Raw genomic sequence first — 24,368 nt, forward strand, 5'->3', positions numbered from 1 at the left:
ATTTACGACACGGAGTGGTAAGGAACGGCTAAGGCCCTGGCCTATGTTCATGACTAGTGGTTCAGCTTCACATGACGATGGAAGCCCTCATCCTCCCACTACAAAAATGATAAGAGTTAAGCTGGCAAAAGCACAGCAAAGAACTGTGGTTCTAAGATGGTATTACAAATCCCCAAGGTGAGTCCAAGTCTGTCGGCGGTTGCGATGCCTGACCTTCCCAACACTGGACGGTAAGAGGTGGCTCCTTCCACCATTTGCATGCCCTCTGCAAGTGCTGGAAGGAGCACCCACAGTCCAGTTTCTGATATTCAAATTAAAGATGTCACTGTTGAAGTACAACAGGATGAGGATATGGGTGTTGCTGGCGCTGAGGAGGAAGTTGATGAGGAGGATTCTAATGGGGATGTTTTTTGTTTAAATCAGGAACCGGGGAAGAGAGAGTTGTTGTCCGTGGGATGAATAAGCCCATTGCATGCCTGGGCAAAACACAAAAAAAACCACCTCTTCAGTGTGGAATTATTTCTCCACAAATCCGGACAATAGGAGTCAATCCGTGTGTTGCATTTGTCAATCCGTAATAAGTAGGGGTAAGTACGTTAACCACATAGGAACATCCTCCCTTATACATCACCTGCAGTGCATTCATCAGAAGTCATTGTCAAGTTCAGAAACTTTGTGTAAGAGCGTAAGCAGTCCACTGACACCTAAATCCCTTTTTCCTCTTGTACCCAAGCTCCTGCAAGCCACACCACCAACTCCCTTAATGTCAATTTCCTCCTCAGTCAGGAACATCAGTAGTCCTGCAGGCCATGTCACTGGCATGACTGACGAGTCCTCTCCTAATCGGGATTCCTCCGATGGATACTTGAGTGGTACGCCTACCGCTTTTGTTGCTGCTGGGAGTCGATTGTCATTCCAGAGGGGAAGTTGGAAGACCACTTGTACTACTTCAACTAAGGATTGACTGTCCAACAGTCCTTTGTGAGGAAGATGAAATATGACAGCAGTCATCCTGTTGCAAAGCGGATAACTGTAGCCTTGACAGCTATGTTGGTGTTAGACATGCATCTGGTATCCACTATTGGTGCACTTGGATTTAAACAATTGATGGAGGTAGTGTGTCCCTTGTACCAAATTCCCTCTAGATTCCACTTCACTAGGAAAGCGATTCCCGGACTGTACAGGTACATAAAGAAAAGTGTCCTCATTGTCCTGAAAAATGCAGCTGTACCCAGTGTCCACTTAACCATGGACATTTGGACAAGATGAGCAGGGCAAACTAAGGACTACATGACTGTGACAGCCCACTGGGTAGATGTATTGCCTCCCGCAGCAACAACAGCAGCAGGACAAGTAGCAGCATCTCACAAATGCCAGCTCGTTCCTAGGCAGGCTACGCTGTGTATCACTGGTTTCCGTAAGAGGCACTCCACTGACAACCTCTTACGGAAACTGAGGGACATCACCGCACAATGGCTTATCCCATTTAGACTCTCCTGGGGATTTGTGATATCGGACAATGCCACCAATATTGTGCGTGCATTACATCTGTGCAAATTCCAGCACTTTCCATGTTTCGCACATGCAATTCATTTGGTGGTGCAGAATTTTTTGAAAAATTACAGGGGCGTGCAGGAGATGCTGTTGGTGGCCCAAAAAATTGTGGGCCACTTTCGGCATTCAGCCACCGCGTGCCAAAGACTGGAGCACCAGCAAACACTCCTGAACCTGCCCTGCCATCACCTGAAGCAAGAGGTGGTAACGAGGTGGAATTCAACACTCTATATGCTTCAGAGGATGGAGAAGCAGCAAAAGGCCATTCAAGCCTATACATCCACCTTATCACACTCGGCGTAAGTTGGGGTTCCGAAAATCGAGTTTTAGCTGAAGGGACAGCTACCTGTGAGTAGAGTCAACGAGGTGGCTGAATGTAATTCCTCCTCATGGAGTGGAAGCCAAACTAAGTGTTAACATTGGCCGGAGGGCGTAAAGAAAAGGAGGACTTCGTAGGAAGAGAACTGTAGTTTTAATGAATAATCAGGCTGTACACGAATATTGGACAAATTGAAGAAACTGGAAGAATTAGAGTCTATGGTTAAATAACTTGAAGAGTGAAGCTGAAGAACTCCGGTAAAGAAGAACTGAAAACTGTGTTTTATGATTAAAAGACGAGGCTGAAGTACTTGGACTTTGAAGAAATGAGGATGTGGTTTGTGATTGAAAGATGAGGCTCAAGAACTTGGAATTTGATGAAATAAAGACTGTGGTTTGTGATTGAAAGATGAGGCTGAAGAACTTGGACTTTGAAGAAATGAAGACGTCTGTAGGAACCACCGTTAGCACCTGGAGCTCCTCTACGACCTGGTACCCTATGAGCACTTCCACGAGTGGCAACGGACTTAGACAGCAGGACTGCAGCAGCGTTTAGTTAACCGATGGATGAGAGCAACCAGGACCAGGGAACCAGAAGTAACCTGGGAGCACAGAGCTGGAGAACCTTTCACAAGGAGGTAACTTGAAGCACTGGCACTCTCCCTCTGAGCCAGGCCCTTTTTTAAGGGGAGAACACGCAGGATTGTCTGGACACAGATTGGGAACTTCATTGGTAAATACTCTGGTCTCCAACATGGTTACCCCCAGCACAGGAGACCTACTTAGCTGTTAGCAAACAGCTTTAGCCAGTTTCTGTCTCTGACACACAATACTGTGTCACCACTAGAGGACCTTACCACAGCGATCCCCGCCTCAGCGCCCGGCTCTCCAGACCCTCAACCCCTAGCCCTTGGCAGCCGCACATCTATCCAGGAGGACCCACCGCCAGCAGCTCCCTGCAGCCGCAGCCGCACCAACCAGCAGGATGGTAACCCGCAGGAGCACCCACAGGAGGTAAGGCTCCGGAGCCTTACACAACTACAATATAGGCAAAGGAGGGAGAATGCACCTGACTCAAGCACAGTGGAGAATGATTTCCGTCTTGTGCAAGGATCTCCAACACTTCGAACTTGCCACACGTGAAGTCAGTTCAGACACTGCCAGCTTGAGTCAGGTCATTCCCAGAAGCAGCTGGAGAAATTGAAGGAGGAGCTAAGATGGAGCGATTCTGCTACGTATGTGGGACTTGTGGATGGAGCCCTTGATTCCCTTTGCCAGGATTCAAGGGTGGTCAATCTGTTGAAATCAGAGCACTACATTTTGACCACTGTGCTCGATCCTAGGTTTAAAGCCTACGTTGTATCTCTCTTTCTGGCAGACACAAGTCTGCAGAGGTTCAAAGACCTGCTGGTGAGACAATTGTCAGCTCAACCGGAACGTGACCCATCAACAGCTCCTCCTTCATTGTCTCCCGCACCAGGGGCTGCGAGGAAAAGGATTACATTTCCAAGCCCACCCGCTCTCGGTGATGCAGGGCAGTCAGGAGGAAGTGCTGACATCTGGTCCGGCCTGAAGGACCTGCCAACAATTACTGACATGTCTACTGTCACTGCATATGATGCTGTTACCATTGAAAGAATGGTGGAGGATTATATGGGTAACAGCAGCCAAGAAGGCATGCCAGACAGTCTGTATGTATACTGGCAGGAAAGAGAGGCAATTTGGAGGCCCTTGAAAAAAAAATGGCTTTATTTTACCTAAGTTGCCCCCCCTCCAGTGTGTACTCAGAAAGAGTGTTTAGTGCAGCCGGTAACCTTGTCAGCGATTGGCGTAGGAGGTTACTTCCACAAAATGTGGAGAAGATGATGTTCATCAAAATGTATTAAAAATTCCTCCAGTAAGACCTTTACCAGCAATTGCCTCCAGAAAGTACACAGGGACCTGTGATGGTGGATTCCAGTGGGGACGAATTAATACTCTGTGAGGAGGAGGATGTACACACTAAAAGGGGTGAGGAATCAGAGGATGAGGACGACATCTTGCCTCTGTAGAGCCAGTTTGTGCAAGGAGAGATAAATTGCTTCTGTTTTGGTGGGGGGATTAATTGCTCTTTTTTTGTGGGGACCCAAACAAATCAGTCATTTCAGCCACAGTTGTGTGGCAGACCCTGTAGCTGAAATGATTGGTTTGTTAAGGTGTGCATGTCATGATTAAACAACATAAGGGTGGGTGGGAGGTCCCAAGGGCAATTCCATCTTGCACCTCTTTTTCTTTTTCTTTGCATTATGTGCTGTTTTGTGCCTAGTTTTTAAAAGTGCCATCCTGTCTGCCACTACAGTGCCACTCCTAGATGGGCCGGCTGTTTGTGCCACCCACTTGTGTCACTTAGCTTAGTCATCCAGTGACCTAGGTGCAACCTTTGGGCCTAAAAACAATATTGTGAGGTGTTCAGAATAGACTGGAAACAAATGCTATTGAGGTTAATAATACCGTAGGAACAAAATTACCCCCAAATTCTGTGATTTTAGCTGTTTTTGTGTTTTTTTCAAAAATCATCCAGATCCCCAAAAAAAACCAAAACCCGAAAGTGTGGTTTTGGCCAAACCAATCAAGATACAAAACACGAGCGGGGATCCAGATCCAAAACTAACACACGAAAAGTGCCCGCCGCACATCACATATATATATATATATATATATATATATACATATATACACACACACACACACACACACACACACACATATATATACATACATACGTACAGCATGTATATTTCTTTGCTATAAATTCTGGGAGTATTTTCGGAAGTCATTATTTCTTTTAGGCTTCAGGATAAGATGTAGGGTCATAAGGTCGACAGTTAAAAGGTAGAAAGTTAAAGTGTCAACTAAGCAGTTGCTGCTAAAAGCTGTCAGCTGTTAAAAGCTCCTAGAAATTGGCATTCTCCAAATCCATAATCAGCCCTGCACCTCTCAGCATAGGCTGATATTGAAAAAACAGCATTGGGTTCCCACTATTTTCCCATAACCAATACCAAGCTGAACCAGCTGGGCAGGTGGGGGGTGGAAGGCACTATAGCAGGGAGACAAACACCATGGGATCCCCCAGCCACAAGTTATTCATTTCCAAACTGATCAGCCCAAGGCTGGAAGTCCTTAAAAAGTTGGGACCCCAGAAATAAAATGCCTTCCCCCAATGGAGCAACCAGCCTTGTGCTGAAAACCAAGGGCTATTCCCTACACACATTGGGGCAGATGTATTAAACCTGGAGAAGACATAAAGAAATGATAAAGCGGTGATAAATGCAAGGTGATAATACACCAGCCAATCAGCTCTAATATGTAAATTGACAGTTATGAGCTGATTGGATGGTGTGTTATCACCTTGCACTTATCATCGCTTTATCACTTCTTTATGCCTGCTCCAAGCTTAATACATCTGCCCCATTATGTCAACATAATGATTGCTGAAATGCACTGCCGTGTTTCCTCTCTTGACATTAATAGGGGACCCCAGACCACTATCATGCCTCGGATTCTGTATGGTCTTTCTACAGCTCTGATTTCACATATTATAAAAAATATATATTGAATATGGGAATTATATTTAGAACTTTAGAGACCACACCATTGCTAGCTTGAAGCATGTGTAATGCCATGTAACACCCATCATTTTCTGAAAAACATGTGACAAACAACAACAAAAATAGTCAAATACAGTATAGTCAAGTATAATTTAAGTGAAAGTCTACACATGGAACATGAGATCATAAAGTATGTGCCACTTAGCCAGATTCATTTATCTTTGATAAAATATGTTCTACCTCTATTATAGCCCTTTCAGACATATGCTCTGGGAATTTGGTTGCGCAGACCCAGGATTTTCAAACCAGGACCAACCCAGGATTTTGCTTATGGACCCCATCTCACACTACACATCATACCTGGGAAATTACCAGGTTGAACCCTTGCAGACATAAGCCATGTTTTTCAGTGTTATGCTCAGTTTTTCACCTTTTTGTCATTTAAAGGAGATGCTTTGATGGCTAAAAACAATGAGGTCATGCAAAGGTGGGGCTAGCAGGGTTACCATAATGCATTGCTGCTATAGCCGCTGAGGTCATGTGGAGTATGGAGAACTTGTATGTTCTTGTGGATTTGCTGTACTATACAGAAAATGATGCATGAATAAAGCTACTCACACTGGGGGTCATTCAGACCTGATCGCATGCTACGTTTTTTTGCAGCGCTGCGATCAGGTCAGAACTGCGCATGAGTATGCTCCACAATGCACAGGCACGTCGCCCCTTCCCACCCTGTGACGGGAATTGCCGGACAGCGATGGGATTAATGAAGAAAGTGATCGCATCGGCGATCACAAGAAGATTGAAGGGCAGAGGGCATTTGTGGGTGTTACCTGACCATTTCCAGGGAGTGTCCAGAAAAACGCAGGTGTGTCCAGCCATTGGAAGGGAGGGTTCCTGACGTCAGCTCTGGGCCGGATGATCGCACTGGAAGAGTAAGTCCTGAGCTGTGCAGAAGTTTGTGCAGCTCTCTGCACATGCGGTTGCACCCCTGCACAGCAACTACCCCCTCCCCCTGTAGGCGGCGACTACCTGATCGTAGGGATGCAAAAAATGCACCCTAGCGTTCAGTTCTGAATTAGTCCAACTGTTCTGTGCTGCACAGGGTGAGGTGCAGAGAATGGAGATTTTTTTTGGTTAAAGTATATATATATATATATATATATATATATATATATATATATATATATATAGTACTGTCCATAAACTAGAGAATCCCACAGGAACCAAGTTCAGGACAGACCAGCACACTATTCAATCATGAGAAAATCTTTCTGTATTTTTGTAAAGTGCAAAAAATCAAATGAAAACATGCAGCACAAGTAATTCAGCAGCAGCAAAGTGTCATATGCAATAGTATACTCAACATCCCGTTTGGGATGTTGAGTATACTATTGCATATGAGACTTTGCTGCTGAATTACTTGTGCTGCATGTTTGCATTTGATTTTTTGCACTTTACAAAAATACAGAAAGATTTTCTCATGATTGAATAGTGTGCTGGTCTATCCTGAACTTGGTTCCTGTGGGATTCTCTAGTTTATGGACAGTACTGTATTATTTATCTGACCTGGCACCTACACATTGACTTGGAAGTGTGCTGCAGCTCTTTTCATGGAAATTTATATATATATATATATATATATATATATATAAAAATCCAATCAATGGCAGACAATAAGGCACTCCAGAGGCTTAATACAAAAAGCAAATTGTATTGACAAGAGCGACGTTTCGGGGCAGGGCCCCTTCCTCAAGGTATACCAATACATATATACAATATATATATATCGCCTAGGGTTGTAAAGAGAGCACTTATGAGAGAGAGACAAATCTTTAGGCAGGGACAAACTGGAAGTCCTAAGAAGGAGCTGGACAGAATGGTTGCCACCACCCAGTTTGATGTCAACGCTCCGGTGTTTTCAACTGGCCGATCATTGGTACGGACAGTAAATCATTAAAAAATATTGGTAAAAGGCCATTCATTTCTTTTGCACAAGGCCCCAATTTGAAACAACTATTGATGCAACCAACTAAGAGCCGAGGACCCAAAATACATGGCTCAAAACAAAGAAGTTTGGATGCTTCAAGTGTGTGGGGTGCACGACATGAAATGGCATGCTTACTGGGAAAACCTTTGCACATCTACATATGTGCAGGAAGATCCCGATCAAGCCCTATGTTATAGATGCAATGAGTTTTTATTGTCTATATCCTGATGTCCTTCTGTGGGTTGTATTATGTGGGGAAGACCACGACAACCTTCAGGGAACGTATGGCGACTCATCGCCTATCGGTTAGGCAAGCAGTGATCAAAGGCCATAGTGACAAACCAGTGGCCCACCATTTTTTTGAGATGGGACATCAGATATCCTCCCTCAAAAGAATGATTATTGACCATGGTGGTCATTCCGAGTTGATTGCTCAGTGCCGATTTTTGCTACGCTGCGATTTGTTGCTAAATGCGCATGCGCATAGTACGCAGCGCGCATGCGCTTAGTTATTTAATGAAAAACTTAGCAGTTTTGCTGTTGTCTGTGCGGCGCTTTTCAGTTGCACTGCTGATCGGTGAGTGATTGACAGGAAAGGGGCGTTTCTGGGTGGTAACTGAGCGTTTTCCGGGAGTGTGCTAAAAAACGCAGGCGTGTCAGGGAAAAATGCGGGAGTGGCTGGAGAAATGGGGGAGTGGCTGGCCCAACGCAGGGCGTGTTTGTGACGTCAAACCAGGAACTAAATGGACCGAACTGATCGCAATCTAGGCATAGGTCTGGAGCTACTCAGAAACTGCAAGAAAATATTTAGTAGCAATTCTGCTAATCTTTCATTCGCACTCCCAGAGGGCGGCGGCCTAGCGTTTGCAATGCTGCTAAAAGCAGCTAGCGAGCGATCAACTCGGAATGAGGGCCCATGTTCCTATAATGGATAGAGGTGGTGACAGAGGACGTTTGTTGCTTCAGAAGGAAGCATAATGGATTTTTTATTTGAATACATAATCCCTTAGGGGCTTAAATGAAAAAATTAACTTTCGCTGTTTCTTGTAATCTGTTCAGTCACACTGGCCATAATTTATGCAATTTATGTGGGTCATTTTTGTGTATATTTTTTGTATATGTTTGTATATTATGTTGATTCATGTTTATATGTAAGGTTGTATGTGCCTTTTTAACTAATACCTGTGAGTCATACATGATATTGACTGCCTATGTATAATATTTGGCTGTTGGGACCTGTGGATGATTTAGACAGTATAGATTGAATATTGCACAATGCACATTATACACATGGATCTTGAGCAGGACTGAGTGACGACACCTGGAATCACATGGTATGGTTTATTATTTTTATATTTATTTTTTATTCTTTATTTTTATTAATTATTTTTTATTTAATTTAATTTATGATTTTCCTTTGTTTATTATTTATAATGTTTTGGTTTTCATAGTGCTCTGAGAAGTCCTGGCGTGTGCTACTGCGATCTGAGTTGGTGCTACTTTGGTGTAAATGACTATGGGGGTCATTCCGAGTTGATCGTAGCTGTGCTAAATTTAGCACAGCTATGATCATCATCCCTCACATGCGGAGGGACGCCCAGCACAGGGCTAGTCCGCACCACATGTCAGTCCAGCTCCCCCCCCCACCCCACCCCCCACACAAGTACAAAAGCTGTGATTGATGCTCTCAAAGGCAGGGATTTGCCAGGTTATACTTGTGAGATGGACATATAGAGCATTGTTTAAGAGCCACTCTCCAAATGATTTTAAAGTTCCCAACTGGATGGTGATGAAGAAATGTACAATAATAAAAAAAAACTTTTGTCTTATGATGAAGATTTAGTGCCTTTGCATTGGATTTTTTTTTGTTTATACCTGTACCATTGGGGCAGACTATAAGGCAGCACCTTGAAGTGAATAAGGAATAGACTGTGCGGTTGTTTATAAGTAATATATATATATATATATATATATATATATGTAGAGGCAGGGGAGAAGAACAAGCGCCATATGGTGTAGTATTTTAAATAAATAGGAGTATTAAATACGTGTATAAAATGTAAGTACCGGATGGATTCTTGAGATCAGGCCTGTCTGTCTCACTCTATTCTTGGTGGCTGTTCCCCACCTATATGTTAGGAGACAAAGATCATCGCCATATAGTGTAGTAACCTCGGATATATCTTAGGGAACCCTCCCCTATATTTCATGCGTACCAAAAGAAAAATTCAATATAGCATATGGGATATACTTATATCCAGGTGGATCAAGTCGGTCCAGTATGATGTATTGGCTCAAACAATCGCCTGCTAATGCTGATTGGTATAAGCAGTAGGTAGGTCAGTCTCAACGCGTTTCGCCTCCAGGGCTTCCTCAGGCTTCAATCAGCATTTAATACTCCTATTTATTTAAAATACTACACCATATGGCGCTTGTTCTTCTCCCCTGCCTCTACAGAATTGCATGACTGAATATACCCAAGTCATATTTTGAAGAACTGAGCAGCCACCAAAGAAGCTTGGGAGGTGTTCATTGACGGAGCATTCACGACCGATTAAGTCCAAACAGCAGGACTTTCTGACGACCCCTTCCTTCAAAGGAACATTTGGACGTTAGACTAAGCGCACTGACCTATAAAACTCTCTCCACATATATATATATATATATATACATACACTGCTCAAAAAAATAAAGGGAATTCTAAAATAACACATCCTAGATCTGAATGAATGAAATATTCTTATAAAATACTTTGCTCTTTACATAGTTGAATGTGCTGACAACAAAATCACACAAAAATGATCAATCGAAATCAAATTTATTAACCCATGGACATCTGGATTTGGAGTCACACTCAAAATTAAAGTGGAAACACACACTACATGCTGATCCAACTTTGATGTAATGTCCTTAAAACAAGTCAAAATGATGCTCAGTAGTGTGTGTGGCCTCCACGTGCCTGTATGACCTCCCTACAACCCACACAAGTGGCTCAGGTAGTGCAGCTCATCCAGGATGGCACATCAATGCGACCTGTGGCAAGAAGGTTTGCTGTGTCTGTCAGCGTAGTGTCCAGAGCATGGAGGCGCTACCAGGAGACAGGCCAGTACATCAGGAGACGTGGAGGAGGCCGTAGGAGGGCAACAATCCAGCAGCAGGACCGCTACCTCCGCCTTTGTGCAAGGAGGAACAGGAGGAGCACTGCCAGAGCCCTGCAAAATGACCTCCAGCAAGCCACAAATGTGCATGTGTCTACTCAAACGATCAGAAACAGACTCCATGAGGGTGGTATGAGGGTCCGACGCCCACAGGTGGGGGTTGTGCTTACAGCCCAACACCCTGCAGGATGTTTGGCATTTGCCAGAGAACACCAAGATTGGCAAAATCGCCACTGGCGGCCTGTTCTCTTCACAGATGAAAGCAGGTTCTCACTGAGCACATGTGACAGATGTGACAGAGTCTGAAGACGCCAAGGAGAACGTTCTGTTGCCTGCAACATCCTCCAGCATGACCGGTTTGGCAGTGGGTCAGTAATGGTGTGGGGTGGCATTTCTTTGAGGGGCCACACAGCCCTCCATGTGCTCACCAGAGGTAGCCTGACTGCCATTAGGTACTGAGATGAGATCCTCAGACCCCTTGTGAGACCATATGCTGGTGCGGTTGGCCCTGGGTTCCTCCTAATGCAAGACAATGCTATACCTCATGTGGCTGGAGTGTGTCAGCAGTTCCTGCAAGACAAAGGCATTGATGCTATGGACTGGCCCGCCCGTTCCCCAGACCTGAATCCTATTGAGCACATCTGGGACATCATGTCTCGCTCCATCCACTAACGCTACGTTGCACCACAGACTGTCCAGGAGTTGGCGGATGCTTTAGTCCAGGTCTGGGAGGAGATCCCTCAGGAGACCATCCGCCACCTCATCAGGAGTATTCCCAGGCATTGTAGGGAGGTCATTCAGGCACGTGGAGGCCACACACACTACTGAGCCTTATTTTGACTTGTTTTAAGGACATTACATCAAAGTTGAATCAGCCTGTAGTGTGTTTTTCCACTTTAGTTTTGAGGGTGACTCCAAATCCAGACCTCCATGGGTTAATAAATTTGATTTCCATTGATAATTTTTGTGTGATTTTGTTGTCAGCACATTCAACTATGTAAAGAACAGAGTATTTAATAAGAAAATTTCATTCATTCAGATCTAGGATGTGTTATTTTAGTGTTCCCTTTATTTTTTTGAGCAGTATATATATATATATATATATATATATATATATATAAAACAAACAATATCCAACTGCACTAGTATATACAGTACTGTAAATTCAGTTTAAAACTGGGAACGCAGAAGAATTTTTCTCAGTAGACCAATCCAAGGTAGACTGTACCAAGGGTCTTTATTAGCTGGATCAAAACCTGAAATGGACACTCTCACCAGAAATATCACTCAAGAGAAAAAGAATACACCAAAATTACAGTATACAAGTCAATGTAGAGTAGAGATGTAACCCACCCTCACCTTAGCAAAGGTGTGAGCTCTGGGTGGGAGGCACAAATACAGAGACATGAAGTGTGCAAATTGGTGAACCCTATGCAATGACATCTTCAGGGTGACTCTTGCTGAAATGGTGCAAACTCAACATTGATTTTATTGTGTTCCAGGGGTACTAGCAACCCCAAATTTGGCAGGTGGACATCAGGGTGGACCTTCCACCAGTCCACGGAGGTTCAAAATTTTGGGGGTCCAGGAATGGTACCGGCTGAGGGGGCAGTATCCCCCGGGACCTAGTGCGCCCAAAATGGGGTCCAGAAACTAACGGTCACAGGTTTGGGGTAGCCAGTCGCCCTGGCTACCTGGTCCTTATTGGGGGTCAAGATTTCAGAAGGGTTGGGGTACTGCAAAACTTGGCCCAAAGTCTTTCGTGAGCTCCACAGGTCAGGGATCATGACCTTTGACCCTGACCCCTATGAACCAGTGGAAGACCAAAGTCTCCCCTGCAAAACATTTATCTCAGATTTTTGAAAAACTCAACTGGACCAAGCAGTCACCCTCAAAACTGACTCCCCCAAAAAAGTCACACAGATTATCCAGCAAACTGGGGGGGCTAGAAATTCACTGGGTGGGTTCATCTGAAAGGGGAGGTTCAGCTTGACAAAACATATATCTCAGATTTTTTTTGGACCCCCAGAAGCGGAATTAATCATTCCTAAATATACCTACAAATACCATAGACTTTCACGGATCCGCGTCTGGGGGTGGAATATTAAGTTTGGGAGGGGTATTGCTCCAGTTCTACTGGGCCAACTTATTCGGGACCAATACCATTAAATATCCCTGGTTATCTACTTTCAGAAATGGGTTGGGGCTTAATTCTGGGGTGTGTTCCAGAGCTTGGTGCAGCCAAACCACCAAAACCCCAGCTGATCTCAGGTGAAAGCAACTTTAAGACTTCATTTTTCAGTGGGGGCTTGCGCCCTCCAGGTCTGGGGCCCAATAACTCCGGAATCAAATGACCCACCAGCTCAGAACTGGAACCCCCTTGTAGCCAACACCCCTGGGCTTAATATCCGAGGTTGCACTTAATAGTCTGAGTTTCCGTTCCGGAGATATGGGACTTCCAGGGACCGGTATTGTCGGAATGGCTTACCCAGGCTAAGCCCGGGTAGATATAATGGATTTTCCTGGTCTGTATATCTGGTTATGTGGGACAAAATCACTCCAGAGTTGGCACACTGGTAGGGTGGATACTCTTCTATTAACCCTCCAAAGTTCATTTAATTAGCTCTTCCAGAAATGGAGATCCAGGACTTCCAGGCACCGGTACTTTGCATAGACTTGCCCGGGGCTCTGCCGCAACCACTCAACTGAAACACAGTCCACTCCAGGGTGTGCTACTTTCATAAATATATCTCATCCATTACCAAAATACAGTACTTCCAGTCACCGGTACTTGTTCAGAATTTAACCCATCCTCTCCTGGGTAGAAATATGTCATTTTGCCAGTCTATATATCCAGTTCTACTGGACCGGTTTACACCAAATTTCACCAATTTCATGTAATTAGCTCCTCCAGAACCGGAGATACAGGACTACCAGTCACCGGTACTTTGCATAGACTTACCCGGGGCTCTGCCGCAACCACTCAACTGAAACATGGTTTACTCCAGGGTGCATATCTTACATTCCAGGTGTGCTAGGAACCCCTAATTTGGCCAGTAGACAGAAGGATACTTTCTCGACCTCCCTACCAAGGTTTAAAAATTTGTGTGTCCACGAAGGGTACAGGTGGGGCTCACTACCCCCCGGAACTAGCATCCCCAAAATGGGGTCGGGAAACTTGGGGTCACAATTTTGGGGTAGACAGTTACCAAGGCTACCTGGGACCTATTGGGGGTCAAGTTCTCAGAACGGTTGGAGTACCCCAGATCTTTACCCAAAGTCTTTTGTGAGCACCACAGGTTTTATAGTCACACAGGAACCAGAGGTACAACCGTTCAAAGATGACCAAAATCCCCATAGACTATAATGGAGCGGTTTATGGTTGGGGACACCGGATTCCAATCAATGCAACTCCAGTTCCTGGGGTTCTATATTCAAGCAGATTGGTTTCTTGAGTGAGGAGATCCAGGCCTACAAAACATATATCTCTTATTGTTTACAGACCCTCCAGAACCAGAAATATCACTGTTCAAAATTGACTCAAAACTCCCTAGACTTTAATTGGACCCATTAATTCACAGTTGAACCAGGATATCTCTGCCAACTTTAGTGTCATAAATTTGTTTGTAGAGTCTAAAATTAAAGACGACTCTAAACTATCAGGGGACACAAAAAGCATGTTTCTACCTATCTGGGAATTGGAGATACAAGCATTCAAAGTTGACCCCCTGGCCAAAAGTTAAAAAAAATGACTAAGTCCTCTTTTTGGAAACCGGAGTAGCGAGTGGAGGTTTGATCGCATTCCACCTCCTTGCACCTCCTTGTACCTTTGATCTTGTTGGAAAGACGGGACCCTGGGCATTTGGGTACCATTGAAAGCTAGTTTCTAGCCCATCCAGAACCGGAGATATTCAATTCCAAATTCTGAGAACTTTAGTTCAAAATTAACTTGGATTTCCAATCGGTGTAACTCCGGTTTCTAAAGGTCTAAAAATATGGGGATTGGCTCCCCTGAAAGCTGAGCTTGCCCTCTTCAAAACTACTATCTCTGTTCTCTAATAACTTTCTTGTACCCAGAGATATTCTGGCTCAAATCTGGTCCATTGTATATACACAAGGAGAAAAGTATGACTCTTGTTTGGGCGCACTCTTGTCTTAGTATCTAAGTATTAATTGCTGGGTGATGTGCCCAACATCAATAAAGCAGTCTTTATTCCTGCTCTTTGGGATACATAAAAACTCATCAAGACATATACAACATAAGTAACTGTGGATAAATCAAGTGGGAGATGTTTACTCCAAATTTGTGGAATGTTCAGATCTTAATTATGCCTGGATAACCGCATATTGGAAGATAGCTACATATTATGCTACTTCCGTCTGCCTAAGATCTGTACAAACTGTGTTTGTATTAATGAACCCTTAATTCGGTTGGATACGTGGGTGGGAAAACCCACACATTGATAGACAATTCTATTTATCGGCCACTGTCATGGAAAGGTCGTGACGGATAGAGGTTCAAAAAGTAGTAGGATTGAGTGTAAGTGGTGATACTGCTGTTGGTGTTGTTTCTATAGGGAAGGAAGTCCTCCTACTTCACTGAGTATTCCCTAGAAGTCGCCCGTCTAGGTACTGACCCAGCCCACCTCCGTTTAGCTTCCAAGATCGGACGAGATTGGGCGTGAACGCAGGGGTATGGTCGTAGGAAGGTTGGACCCTATAGCACCAATGAGAGTGCACCGAAATTTCAAACTGTGTGTACTATGCTTTTGCTTTCTAAGGGCAAGACACCCAAGTGATTGTTATACAGGGCATAATCTATTTGCCTTACATACTAGTTCCTACTACAAAAATCATTAATTGTCCAGACTTAATAACTCTCGACCACTATCATAAGTGACATTTAAACCTACTAGGGATTCAATGGAATGTAATTTAGGTGTTCAACTCAATATCTTCACCACCCTGCAGATATCTTCCTACTCTGCGCCCCCTCTTTTTCCCACTAGGCTTCCTTCTGTGAACTCTCATCCACGATTCTGGGGAACGTGCCCCCTCAGGAGACACGCCTCTTCAGTCTAATGTGCACAGCAGATTCACACCTATCCAACTGCTGCTTTCCCCTCTTCCCCACGCAGTCCTATCTTTAATTTTTTCTGAGGAGGACCTAATCCTTCCGTTTCGGTGCACTCTCATTGGTGCTATAGGGTCCAACCTTCCTACGACCATACCCCTGCGTTCACGCCCAATCTCGTCCGATCTTGGAAGCTAAACGGAGGTGGGCTGGGTCAGTACCTAGACGGGCGACTTCTAGGGAATACTCAGTGAAGTAGGAGGACTTCCTTCCCTATAGAAACAACACCAACAGCAGTATCACCACTTACACTCAATCCTACTACTTTTTGAACCTCTATCCGTCACGACCTTTCCATGACAGTGGCCGATAAATAGAATTGTCTATCAATGTGTGGGTTTTCCCACCCACGTATCCAACCCAATTAAGGGTTCATTAATACAAACACAGTTTGTACAGATCTTAGGCAGACGGAAGTAGCATAATATGTAGCTATCTTCCAATATGCGGTTATCCAGGCATAATTAAGATCTGAACATTCCACAAATTTGGAGTAAACATCTCCCACTTGATTTATCCACAGTTACTTATGTTGTATATGTCTTGATGAGTTTTTATGTATCCCAAAGAGCAGGAATAAAGACTACTTTATTGATGTTGGGCACATCACCCAGCAATTAATACTTAGATACTAAGACAAGAGTGCGCCCAAACAAGAGTCATACTTTTCTCCTTGTGTATATACAATTTTTTTTCTTTGACTCTGGGCGCACCGCCATACGGACAGATAGGAATTTCCGTACACATTGTCCACTTCTGGCCAGTATTTGATTAGTAACGTATTTTGAATCTAGGTCGGTGCAGGATCAAAAACTCTTCTTTTTCAAATCTGGTCCAATCAGTCCCATTGACTTATAATGGCGAAGCGTTTTTTTTGCTTAATCAACAGGTCATAACTTTTGATCCTGAACACATAGAAACTTGGGTTCCAGGTTCCTCTGAAATCATAAGTATTTAGATTTCGAATGACACTAGAACCAAGTCTCTACATGCCCGTTAACCGGAGATGCATCCCTGGGAATGAGCAAAAATGAGACAGGATGCGGTTGAGGCCTACCATTCATCCAATTCATTTCTATAGTAAAGTGAGTGGCCGTCATTTTGCCAGTCTATATCTCCAGTTCTAAAATTTCATAAACTTAGCTCTTCTAGAACCGGAGATACAAGACTTCCAGGCACCGGTACTTTGCCATTGACTTTAATCAGGCAGTGCCCGGGTCGAGATTTTGGACTTTGCCGGTCTATATCTCCGGTTCTTCTGGACCGAATCACCCCAAATTTGACACACTGGTAGATTCGATACTCCTCTTTTAACCCTCAAAAATATAGCTTCTCCAGAACCAGAGATACATGACTCTTAGGCACCGGTACTTGGTCAGAGCTTTACCCGTCCTCTCCCTGGTAGAGATAGGTCACTTTTCTGGTCTATATCTCTGGTTCTGCTGCACCGAATCACCCCAGATTTGGTACACTGATAGAGGGGATACTCTTCTATGAGTTTCATGTAATTAGCTCCTCCAGAACCGGAGATACAGGACTTCCAGACACCGGTACTTTGCCATTCACTTACCGAGGCAGAGCCCGGGTAAGAACTTACCAATTTGACTGTCCATATCTCCAGTTCTATTGGACCAAATCACCCCATATTTGGCCTATAGACAGAAGCATACTTGCACTACCCCCTTCCCCAACCCGAGTTTTAACTTTTAGGTGTTCGGGAAGGGTACCGCCTGGGGTTGCACACACCCAGAATGTAGCATCCCCAAAATGGGGTCCAGAAACTTGGGGTCACAGTTTTGGGGTAGCCAGTCGCCAAGGCTATCTGGGTCTTATTGGGGATCAAGCTTTCAGAAGGGTCAGAGTACCCCAAATCTTTACCCAAATACTTTCAAGAGCTCCACAGGTCATGGTCTGCGACCTTTGACCCTGACCTTATGTACCAGGGGTAGGCCAAAGTCTACCCTGAAAAATATATATCTCAGATTTTTTAAATTCCTCAACCGGACCAAGCAGTCGCCCTCGAAACTGACCCCCCCCTAAAAAAAAGCCACACGGATTATCTAACGATCCAGGGAGCTAGAAATTCAGTGTTGGCTCATCTGAAAGAGGAGGTTTGATGAACAAAACATATATCTCTATCTTTTTATACCCCCAGAACCGTAGATATTGGGGGATCAATTAGACCCTAATTTCCCATTGACTTTAACGGAGCCCTCCCTGGGTAATAGTTATCCGCGTTCAACGGTCAATATCTCCGGTTCCTGTGAACCTATCTTCACCAAATTTGGAAACTCTATGGAGCTGTCTACAGATGGTTGTCCAATTTGTGAATGGATCGGTACACATGGACTGGAGAAATTAACCACTAAAATATGGAAGTCCCAACCGGGGCAAAGACTCACCTGGTTCTGGCGCCGTTGTCTCCAGTTCCACTGGATCTACCGACTCACCGCAGGGTTCATCAGAGAGCTGAGCTACAGAAGAACACCGTTCCCATCCTCCTGGGTGCCCGGGTTCACAAGATAAATGAGCTTATGTAGACCAAAAAAAACACCCCTGGCTCCCCAGTTCAAGGTGCGAGGTCCCCGGCCATGAACCAGGACCTAGATTCAAACCTCTCAGGGGTACTTTAGACTTTTGGGGTTAAAAAATTAGGAGAAAAGGATTAAGGATAGGTTCCAATTAAGGAAATAGAGTTCGACAAAAATTAAAGAATCGTAAGATGACTTACTAATTTGACTAAAAGCCAGATGTGTGGGAATCATTCATCAATTCATCAAGTAGGTCTCAAATATTTTGATATTATCTAAAATAAATAAATTCTATTTATAAATTCATTCCAAATACATGTACAAATTTTTGGTGGAAGGGGAGGGTACTTGCTTGATAAAATGGAAACAGATTCCCTTGAACGGGATCTTCAAACTCAATTAAAAAGTGGCATCCAAAATCACCCAGTGGCTGTTTAGAAGTATTATAATTAATGGATCATATCTAATGGGACCACAAGTGGATGACTCAACACATAAATTTCAACAATACATAATACATATAAGTACATACCTATAAAAATTGTTCACATTAGTGACCAGTATACTCACTGGAATAATGGGAACCACATCTATTTTGTACCTTTAGAAAAAGGAAAAAAGGGAAGTCTCAAATACTTTCTAAAACCTTGTGTAAAATTACCCAATGTAACAAGAACTAACCAAGGTAACAAACTTTAAGCATATTGGTAAAAATGACCCATAACCACAGAAACAGCTGCCTATTATCAGGCTGTTAGGTCTAATGGGACTAGCTATAACATTTAGCTTAATATCAGTAGATTATTCCTACCATTTACACTGTTTATTCCATAAGAAGCTATTCATTAATACTATTATAACTTGTGTATAATCTAAACAACTATTATTACAACAATGTGTGAAAGTGAAAGTTATTTAGCCACAGACAGAATGGACAAAATGGGCAGCAGTACTTACAGACTCCAAGTGGATGTGTGTGCATGGATTACCAAGCTAGATAGTGATAATGGTGACCTACTAGTTATTTATATTTCCTGAGTGTGATGACATTTCCTCTTCCCAATTTTGGTGTAAAGACGAACTTTTATGTACTATTTTTAATACATTGTAAAAATAATACAATGTTTGATTATTATTTTTCTCTTGGGTGATATTTCTGGTGAGAGGGTCCATTTCAGGTTTTGATCAAGCTAGTAAATACCATTGGTAAAGTCTACCTTGGATTGGTCTACTGAGACAAATTATTCTACATTCCCAGTTTCAAACTGAATTTATAGTACTGTATATGCTAGTGCACTTGGATATTGTTTGTATTGTGTGATTTGTAAGGTTCCCACTAACAGGGGTTCCATCTATAGTGCTGCTCTGTCACAGTGCAAAATAGGGCAAAGGCCGGCACTCTGTTTTTTTTGTATTTATTTTTTTGCGCAGTGCCCTCCCGTTTTTCCGAACTCCAGCCAGAGATCGGAACTAATATAGTGAGCATTGAGTAGCATTCAGATGTCTTTTGAAATAAAGCAATGGATCCCAAGTTAGCAGTCAATATTTCAGAGTTTTTATTTATACTCTTTAGTTAGGATACAATCAAAGTGACAAAGGGGGTTTAAACAGGTCAATACATCCTGACTTGTGAAAATCATATATCATAAATTATACAGAAAATGTTATAAAAATAATGATAACTGACAGTGTTATGACAAGATTATGGTAAAAGGAGACCATGCAGTGGATAGGGTATAGTTATACTGGAGATTGATCACTGCGTGCTTGTAGAAGCATGTGCTTGAAGAAAACAGAATGTTGCTAGTAACGTTCATGTTTTCCAAAATAAATTCTGTTGAAAAAAACTTCAATGTTTCAATTATACTGAACAGCCAATTAATGTCTGTATGAAACCAAGTAATCATAGTTATAATAAAGTATTCTGCTAGACTGTTATCTTATACATATCCGGAAGAATTTGGTATTAATCTAAATTATCTTATGGTTACAAAGGTTTAACAGGGGGTTACTACACTAAGGAACATACACATTTCAAGAATAATGAATAGTAATTAAAAGAGTAGAATGCCATTATATCCATTGATTTTTTTTTTAAAGAAAACAATGTACAGTAGTCCCAATTGTTCATTCAATCCGTGCGGGACCAATGTCTGTAATGTAAAGATCTACTTGGATTCTAAGCATAACAGAGCTCTGGCTCTGTCACCCCCTCTTCTCATTGATGGAACTAGGTCTATAAAACGGTATCTTAATGTTGCTAAGCTATGTCCCGCTTTCAGAAAGTGTTGAGCAACTGGTTGGTCCCTATGTTTTTTCAACAATGCATTCTTAATAGTGCTTTTGTGATTTGCTAGTCTCTATTTGAACATGGTCTCAGTCTTGCCTATGTAATTTAAACTACAAGGGCAAGTGATCATGTGTATCATGTAATGTGTAGTACAAGTTACGTGATGTGTAATATTGTATACCCCCTATTTTCTGGGGTGTCTAAACGTGTCTCCACTAATCATAGAGTGGCAAGTAATACAATTGGCACATTTGAAACATCCCTTTTTGCGTGTGCCCAGAAGCGTAGTGCTGGGTTCCCGTAGCTGTATGACATCAGTTTTTACCAACATGTCTATGAGATTCTTACCTCTTTTGTAACATTGCATGATGGATTCGTTTTTAAACATCAGTAAGTCTGTGTTCAATGTCACTATTGGGCAAAGTTTTTTGATTTGGACTCCCGTTTTTAAACTTAACAGGTTGTAGTGATTAACCCATGTAATACGGTTTTACTTCCTGGTTTTATGAGCCTGTCCTGTAAGTAACATTGATCGAGGACATGATAGTGCCCTGAGTTTTTGTTTCTCCAAGTGCACTTGATCATATCCTAGCTCCACAAATGTAAACATTTGTCTAGTTGTTGATGTAAGACGTTTGTGTCACTAATGAATTGGCATGCACGGAAGAAACTGGGAGAAAGGAAGACCCTGTTTTAGTGCAGGAGGATGGAAACTTCTATGGTGCAAAAGATTGTTTCTGTCTGTTGGCTTACAGGACAGGCTCATAAAACCAGGAAGTACAACTGTATTGCATGGGCAGAGCCGGCCCTAACCAATATGATGTCCTAGGCAAGATTTTGGCTGGTGCCCCCTAGCACCACCGCTAGTTCCACCTCTGACCCTGTACCCCTTTCCCAGCACCATCAAACCCCCACCCATAGCAGTCCTTTTTTTTCCCCTACCCCCTGTAATTTAAATAAGAACAGTGTGCACATTCGGCGCACAGCCCAAAAAGGTATGTGTTTTTGCTGGCAAGGGGCATGGCCACACAATAGTACCCCCAATTCAAATTATGCCTCACAGTAGTGCAACTTTATTCACAATTTATCATACGATAGTGTCCATTATTCACATTACATCACACAGTAGTACCAATTTACCTTATATACGTTACTTCTCACAGTAATGCCCCTCATTCACATAACATCATACTGAATTGCTCCTTATTCACATTACACACCATATTGCTCTTTATTCTCATTGCACCACACCATATTGCTCCTTAATCACTTTACATCACACCATATTGCTCTTTATTCACATTAGACCCCACAGTAGTTCCCTTTCTATACGTTACGCCACACAGTAGAGCACCTTATACACATCCACACATTGGTAATGCATTTATACACATAATACCACACAGTAATGCCCTTTACACATATGACACACATTATTAATCTCCTTATAAACATAAAGTGCCTTACACATTATGCCAACCCTTATTAATGCCCTTATACACATAATATCCCTTACACATATGCCGCACATTGTTAATGCCCTTATACACATGACACACATAATGTCCCTTACACATATTCCGCACATTATTAGTGCCTTTAAACACATAATGACACACATAGTGCCCCTTACACATATGTTACACATTATTAATGCCCTTATACAAATAATGACACATATAGTTCCTGCCGTGAGTCAACTGGCAGCTCTGCTAACGTTGGGTGCCTATTTTTTTATGAAAATGCATCTTATTTGCATTGCTTTGTGGCTAGGATGCACAAGCAGCTTCTGCTGATTAAAATGATATGCAGCATGCCTATATACTGTGTGCGACTGTGGCTGTATCTGCATACGAAATGCTACACACAGAATATAGGCATGCTGCATATCATTTTAATCAGCAGAAGCTGCTTGTGCCCCTAGGCATACCAGATGCCCTAGGCAATTGCCTAGTTTGCCTATGCCTAAGGCCAGCTCTGTACATGGGTTAATCACTACAACCTGTCAAGTTTAAAAACGGGCGTCCAAAACAAAAAACTTTGGCCAATAGTGACATCTGACACAGACTTACTGATGTTTGAAAACTAATCCATCATGCAATGTTACAAAATAGATAAGAACCTCAAAGACATGTTGATAAAAACTGTCACACAACTGCAGGAACCCAGCACTATGTTTCTGGGCACATGCAAAAATAGATGTTTCAAATGTGCCAATTGTATTACTTGCTGCTTTATGATTAGCAGAGATATGTTTAGATACCCCAGAACAGGGAATGTATATAATATTACACATCACGTAACTTGTACTACACATTACGTGATATACATGATCACTTGCCCTTGTAGCTTAAATTACAAAGGCAAGACTGAGACCATGTTTAACCCTGCTGCTGTGCCCGGGTCTACTATACTCATGTACTGTTCAGGTCAATATGACCCATATCATAAAATTATGCTTTTCATTAATATTCAAACAAGGGATATCGAGGATATTGCGGATTCAAACAAGGGATATCAAGCAGGATGTCGAGGAGGATCAAGTTCTTATTTTATTTGTTCATTTTTTTAAAAAGAACATATGGAGTTGTAGCAACGGTTTCATTTACAATGTCATCCCCATTGTGTGTAAAAATGTGAAAAGATAAAATAATCCAAATGTAAACCAATGACCTGACACTGTATTCATAATTTTCATAATTTTTATTGTTGAAGTAATGTGTTTCTAAACAATTATGGTCACTCACTAGTATAATATTCACAATGGGTCATATTGACCTGGAAAGTACATTAGTACTAACTACTCATAACTTGGAAAAAATAATAAAAAGAAAAAAAATGTTTTGTTCATAACAACTATTAGCCAAAAAAAAGTCATAAAATATGTAAGTAATAATTACATAAATAATGAAGTGACACCGAAACGAATTTCATTTTGGGTCAAATAGACCAGAACAGTACAGCAGGGTTAAAAAGAGAATAGCCAATCACAAAAGCGCTACTAAGAATGCATTGTTAAAAAAAAAACATAGTGACCAACCAGTTGCTCAACTCTTTCTGAAAGCGGGACATAGCTTAGCAACATTAAGATACCGTATTATAGACCATGTTCTACCAATGAGAAGAGGGGGTGACAGAGCCACAGCTCTGTTATGCTTAGAATCCAAGTGGATCTTTACATTACAAACATTGACCCCACACAGATTGAATGAAAAATTTAAACTACATTGCTTTTTTTTTTTTTTTTTTTAATTGCAATGGATATTATGGCATTCAACTCTTTTAATTGCCATTCATCCCAGAGACACCTATCTCCATACCATATGCCTCACTGTCCTGTGCTGCTACCCTAACCCATAACCCAATACACTGCACAATATGACTGGCAACAATCTTCCTGGTGCAACCAACAGGGACGTGAAATTCAAAACATAGACAACTGTAGGACTCCTTTCCCTACAAACGTCAATCTTTTCCTCTATCAATACAGAAACTCCTGTTCTTACAAAAACCATAAATATGGGAAAATCACTGCCACAGCAATGTGTGCTGCATATGCAGTAGAGATGTCACCAGGGAACGCAATGCAGGTGACACATTTTCAAATACAGTACCATCGCATGTGCAGTAGACTCTGGTGCAATGCCAGCGTGCACTGCACTGCCCCATAGGAGGGAGCTCAATCATAGCCTGCACATTGGCCTCCTCTTCTCTTAAAGTGCCTTTGACTGTATTAGAAATAATTTATGGCATTTTCTTACATTTTAGAGCAGCACAGATTATACAGAATTGTTTAGGCCAGCACA

The 24,368-nt window shown here is 42.5% G+C and overlaps 2 pseudogenes; one reads left to right on the plus strand and one right to left on the minus strand.

The window, feature by feature from the left end:
• Window positions 1–15,195: 15,195 nt before the first annotated feature.
• Window positions 15,196–15,314, minus strand: LOC134971519 (5S ribosomal RNA; annotated as a pseudogene).
• A 510-nt stretch (window positions 15,315–15,824) lies between these two features.
• LOC134971521 (5S ribosomal RNA) lies at window positions 15,825–15,943 on the plus strand (annotated as a pseudogene).
• Window positions 15,944–24,368: the final 8,425 nt, after the last annotated feature.

This window comes from Pseudophryne corroboree, chromosome 11 (assembly GCF_028390025.1).
Source record: "Pseudophryne corroboree isolate aPseCor3 chromosome 11, aPseCor3.hap2, whole genome shotgun sequence".
Lineage (NCBI taxonomy): Eukaryota > Metazoa > Chordata > Amphibia > Anura > Myobatrachidae > Pseudophryne > Pseudophryne corroboree.